Source organism: Nanorana parkeri, unplaced genomic scaffold, assembly GCF_000935625.1.
Source record: "Nanorana parkeri isolate BGI_ZX_2015 unplaced genomic scaffold, ASM93562v1 scaffold378, whole genome shotgun sequence".
Classification (NCBI taxonomy): domain Eukaryota; kingdom Metazoa; phylum Chordata; class Amphibia; order Anura; family Dicroglossidae; genus Nanorana; species Nanorana parkeri.
The window spans coordinates 1,069,816-1,075,455 of record NW_017306646.1 but is presented as its reverse complement, the minus strand read 5'-3'; the positions used below and the strand labels follow the sequence as shown (position 1 = coordinate 1,075,455).

Below are 5,640 nucleotides of genomic sequence, written 5' to 3'. Positions count from 1 at the left end.
ATGCATAGCCTCAGTTAATATTAGCATTGTTATATAGGTTAGAATTTATATAGTGTGATTTGCCTAACTATTTTCTCATAGCTAAATTCATGTGTTATCCTATGCTGCCATCTAGTGGCCTTTTGTTGTAACAAACATGTTTTCTGTAATTATTCCTCATGTGACGATGTATTTCCCCCTAGTGTAGGCCCCTTCCTTCTTCCTGTGGGCAGTACTTCCTGTGTCATGGCCAAAGCTAGCAAGCCACATGTAACAGGACACATATATAATCTGCACAGTACGTAGGAAAGGCATCATTTTCTGACCGCACAATACTATAACCGTTCAACTGCTGTTCCTATCATCTGCTGTAACCTGATGTTAAAGAATAAACACCTCTTTTGAATGAATCGGTATTGACGAGTTCAGCTATCTGACGAGGATTGTCCGCAGTGAGTATATCTGCTTATACAGGCCAGGCATAGAGGTCTCAGCAAGGGATATATTTCGCTATCACAACGATCGGAGTCAGAATAAGGAGCACGAGTGCCGTAGGCTGGAAACACCCAATGCGTGGAGACAACAGTGAAGAGAAGTCAGGAAGCCAAGGTCAAATCCGGTCGGGCAGGCGAGGTACAAAATCGTAAGGCAAACTCAATATCCAGGAAACAAGCAGAGGTCAGGGGCTGGCAGCAAGCAGAGAATAGTCCAGAGCAATCCGAGTCAAGGCAGGCTAAAGTAACAGATACAGAACACAGGCACAACACTAAGCTGACAAGACCATCAGCAATGCCAGAGAGGCTGGCTCCTCCTTTTATAGTCCCAAGGCTCACAGACAGTTACCTCACTTCCTGTGCGTTTTCCCGCGCACCTTGCCGCGATTCTCGCGCATGCGCAGTTTGTTGCGATTCTCGCGCATGCGCAGTTTGCCGCGATTCTCGCGGTTTGCAATCGTGCCTTTACATTAAACATGGTGGATGCCATAGCTGATCTCTTTCTGAAAATGTGAGTTGCCTGGCTGTTATGTTTACCTCCAGAACAGGTATAAAATACACTACCACTGCTGTTCCCATATCCCTGGTCCCTTGGATCAGGTAAATCTCCAACATTTTCTGGCAATATCAATACTTGCCTACTCCCTCCTGTTTATCTTTATTGAGCCATCACTATGATTGACTGTCTCACTGGCCAATAGGAATGCGCTTGTGTTAGGAAGAACTGAAAAAGCTTCATCACTATCAGGAAGTGTTGATGCTTTGCCCCATCAGGACAGCCCACCATTCAGAGATGTGGGAAGATTTTAGGCAGTCACTGTAAAGGACAACTGCACCTTTGGTTTAAAAATCTAAATTGTAATAAATCAGCAATGAAAATGCTATACTGGTTTTTCCACATAAACTAAGATTTTGCCATGACTTAACTCCATTGTAAAAATCAACCAAAATGGTGACCGCTTGTATCATCATTAACTGATCATCCAGGTTCTAAAAAGGGACAAGTACATAGATAGCACTTTTCCACTTATTGACCATGGGGAATTTTTTCCTCCCACTGACCACTGAAACCAAGCATGTTTTCTTCTCATTGACCTCCAACGCTGCGACATTTTTCCTCTCACTGATGCTGAGACATACATTACTTAACCAGTACATTCTTTCCTCCACTGACCGGCAATGAAAACAGCACTATGGTACATATTCTGAACAACTTCACTGTATACACTGATGTATGTTACATGGTCCTGACACCTGCAACTCCATAAACTATGCTGTACCTTAAATAGCCCTGACCCTTGTGCTCTGTATTCTGTGATGTACATTACATAGTCTTGACTCCTGCACTTGGCATTTTTTCAGTAGAGTGGATGTATGTAGGACCCAGAATCCTTCATAGTCTTTTTCCACTCACACATCTTACCTTAATTAAGTAGTTAGCAGGGGAGGCTGCTGACTCCTGGAGAGAAACTTCTCAGAGAAGTGGAGGTGAGTGAAACTTCTCAGAGAAAAAAAAAGACTGTTTCTTTTGTTGGTTATAGATTACTCTGTTTGGATAGCCAGGGTTGCTGAAAATGTTTAGTTAGTGCTGTCAAAGAACTAGGATTTTGTTTGTAATTTTCAATCACCTTTTGAGTGTTGTTCAAAGCCACGCAGTGACATGTAATAAAGAAAGACTGTATATATTAACAATTGCATGCTGGCAGCTGGTTATACCTTAGAAGACCGTGTTGTTTGTCTGGAACCAAGTATCCTGTGTGAGTGCTGTATCAATATAAATATAACAAATATATATATATATATATATATATCCTCACTACTCTGTAAGCTTTTCTATACATAGCATACTATGGCCAACCTGTTTTATTTCATCTGGTTCTTGATTGATAAACCGGCTGTAGTTTGCATGCCCCTATCAGCCCCCTCCTCTTGTTTATATAGGCTCTATTCACATCTATGCGATGCAGGATAATCTGTGATGCTGCCCACCATCCTGCACTACGTGTTGCAATTTTTGGTATGCTGCAGTGCCATTTTTTTCAATGGCATCCCAGTTCACCTAGCTATTGCATCACATGGCATGATGGCTTATATGCAGTAGGCAGCCCATTGGAAACCTTTGTGATGTCGCAATACAGAGGTGTAAACAAGGTATTTAAAGTTAGGAGGTATGTAGTAATTGTTCCAGCACCAGCTATGCAATGTGCTTGTTCCAGACCAGAAATAACCAAGGATGAGAATAACGACCTTGAAACATATCAGCAATAGCAGGTCCCCAATGTCTACACTGAGAGGTTTTGTTTTGCACCTAGCACAGTTTGGGCTTTATTTATAAACGTTCTGCTCAGTGTATAGCCTGGAAACGAGCAGTGCTAGGGCTGCGTGAATGGCATCTGACTGGTGTATAGCTTTTATAAATGAAGCCCTATTTCTATCACAGATGTCCATACAGCACTCTCGTATCACTTAAGCTGTCCATACACCTATAGAGTATCTGCAGATTTTCTATGATCAGTTGGAAAAAGTGCAACAGATTCCTCCATCTACGCTACACTGTGTGGATGAAGGAATCTCCCACTGGGCCAAGCTTCAGTATCTTGCTAGTCGCCCCGCTGGCTGTCAAAACACCTGAACAATCTGATTGGATGCAGGCATTGTTCAGGTATTTTGAGAGTCAGCTGGGCCGACTAGCAAGATACTGAAACTTGTCCTAGTGGGGAGGAATCTGTTGCACTTTTTCCATCAGACCATAGAAAATCTCCAATCAGGTGTATGTACTTGCACCCCAATGCACCTTCCTAACACATCTGCAATGCACAGTATCCTACCACCTGTGGTGCACAGTATCCTGTGGTGCACTGAGGAATATGATGCATGCACTGTTTTATTGTCTATTGTTGCGTGTTGGACAACCCGTTGACTTTGAGCCCATTTACACCAGCCCAGCCTGCTGCAGTACACAATTCATTCACATGTACATTTTTGATTGCAATGGCTTGCTGGGTGCACATCTTGCAATGGCAGCGCCTATGAGCAGATCAGGATGACCCTTACTGATTGCTAGCTCTGGGAATACAGATATTACAGCCAGGCAGTCAACATTCTCCTTGGTTATATACATCAGCTCACGTCATTCTCTAGTCTTACGTCCCCTGTCATTTACACTGCAACATTTTATTATAGATAAAGCGGCGCTCAGCAGCTCCAACCCCCGAGTATTTATTTAAATGCCCCAATAATGTGAATGATTTTGCTGTCTACACAGTTATAATGGAGACGCAGCAACAACAACACAGCATAAACCAAAACAAAGCAGAGATCGGAACCCGAAGTAAACGGAAGTGACGAATTACTGAGGCGCCCGCCGGCCGCCCTCAATGTTTACTGAGGGCGCTCTATTCAGTAGCTGTGTATCCGTGGAACGCATTTGCGTCTCAGGCGCGGCCTAGTGATGTCACGGAGAGGGGGCGGACTCTAATTTAAAAAAATACCCGGTGGAAAACTGTTGTAGACAGAGACTGCGCCCTATAGAACCTGCGATCTAACGTGAGTACAGGGCAGGGGGTCACACCGGGATGCGTCACCACATAAGAACGATTATTCGTATTGTACAGATCTCTCTCTATGTGCACTGGCTGGGAAGGTGTGTTCGTAGCATGCTATACAGATGACAGCAGAGCAGGAAAACATCTAAAGAAGGACTCCAGGAGTTATCTTTGGAAATGACCCGCAAGATGTGCCTGTCTGCACTACACATGTTTCAATCTTATTGTACGATCTCTTTTGGGCTCAACACGCTACAATCTGATTGCACGATTTCCTTTATCCTCCCCACACATTGTACAATCTCCTTTAGCACTACCAACAACTGTGTAATGAAGGGGTCAGTCTGATTGGATATACATTGGTTGCATAGCTAAGGCAGGCCCTTGTATTGCATTGTTTTGGTAAATCTGAAGTTGATTGTGAAGGGAATTTATTAAAACTGGAGCAGCTGTGCACGGCAACCAATCAGCCTCTTTTATTTTCAAATCTAAACTGAAGAGAGAAGCTGATTGGTTGCCATGGGCAACTGCTGCAGATTTTGTCTGCTCCAGTTTTGATAAATTCCCCCCTGTCTGCTTAGACTGTTATGTGTATGGTGAGCCTTAGGTTTAGTGTACAGGTCTGTCTGGTTGAGTACATATTGATTGCACAGGGTAGGTTTGTTCTCCTATTCTATAGTTTTGCTAAATGTGAAGTTGATAGAACGGTAAGATTGTAATGTGTATGGTGAGCCTTCCACTTCCATTCAGCGTTCGATCTCATCTTTTTGCAAGGGGGGATAGTACAAATCTGTATAGAATGCCCATTGAGCTGCTTTCCCTTTCTTGACATTCAGGGTCAGACAATAGATAATATCAGTCCTCACACAAGTCTTATAAATATATTAAAAGACTCAAAAATGAAACAATTAAGCATTCTAATCCTCCACTTCTTAAAAAGCTGACTATCCTCTAAAAAGAGATCTCTCTTTTTTTTTTTTTTTAATCACATATCCCAGAGTCTGCTGTACTGTCCATTATTCGTGTAAACGGTGGCACCAAATCTCTCTCACATCCGGTGCTGTGTCTGTATACATATTATTCTATGAATGGGAGACGTAATGCCTCCTGAGATGTGACCTCAGTATCCCCGGAGGCATTACTAACCTCCATTCATTGAACCATTGATAGGTGCATTTGACCTCCTTCAGGCTACTTCTGCATTCCCATAGACTTGCATGAGGAGAGAAGCCGGAGGGTCTTAAAGAAGAACTCCAGGGGGAAAAAATGCTTAACCCTAGCAGTGGCCTACCCCTGCACTGCAAGGGTCAAGTGTTTATTTTTGTCTAGAGTTCCAAATAAAAAAAGTTATGCTCACTCGGTCCTCAGAGATTGCAGGCTTTTGGACTGGGCCTTCTTCGCTTCCCCCTCCACTGCAGCAGTCTAAAGTCCTGTGAGTCCTCATATTCTATACACAATGCAAAGGATGTGAGGTGAGGATGCCGAGGGACAATCCATCACTGCTGGGGAGGGGGAGTGAGGCTGGAGGGAGCACTCGCAGCCACCCAGATCGGATGAGTACAACTTTTTTTATTATTTTTGATCCTAGGCAAAAACGAGCACCTAACCCTTACGATGGGGGG

General features: G+C 43.5%; 1 protein-coding gene across 1 annotated transcript in view; it reads left to right on the top strand.

Moving 5' to 3' along the window:
- The first annotated feature begins 3,914 nt into the window (after window positions 1-3,914).
- NUF2 (NUF2, NDC80 kinetochore complex component) overlaps window positions 3,915-5,640 on the top strand; it is a 16,818-nt gene continuing 15,092 nt past the window's right edge. Inside the window, exon 1 of the mRNA XM_018559053.1 lies at window positions 3,915-4,019. The gene's annotated coding sequence lies outside the window, so the exon portion shown is untranslated. The remainder of the gene's footprint in view (window positions 4,020-5,640) is intronic.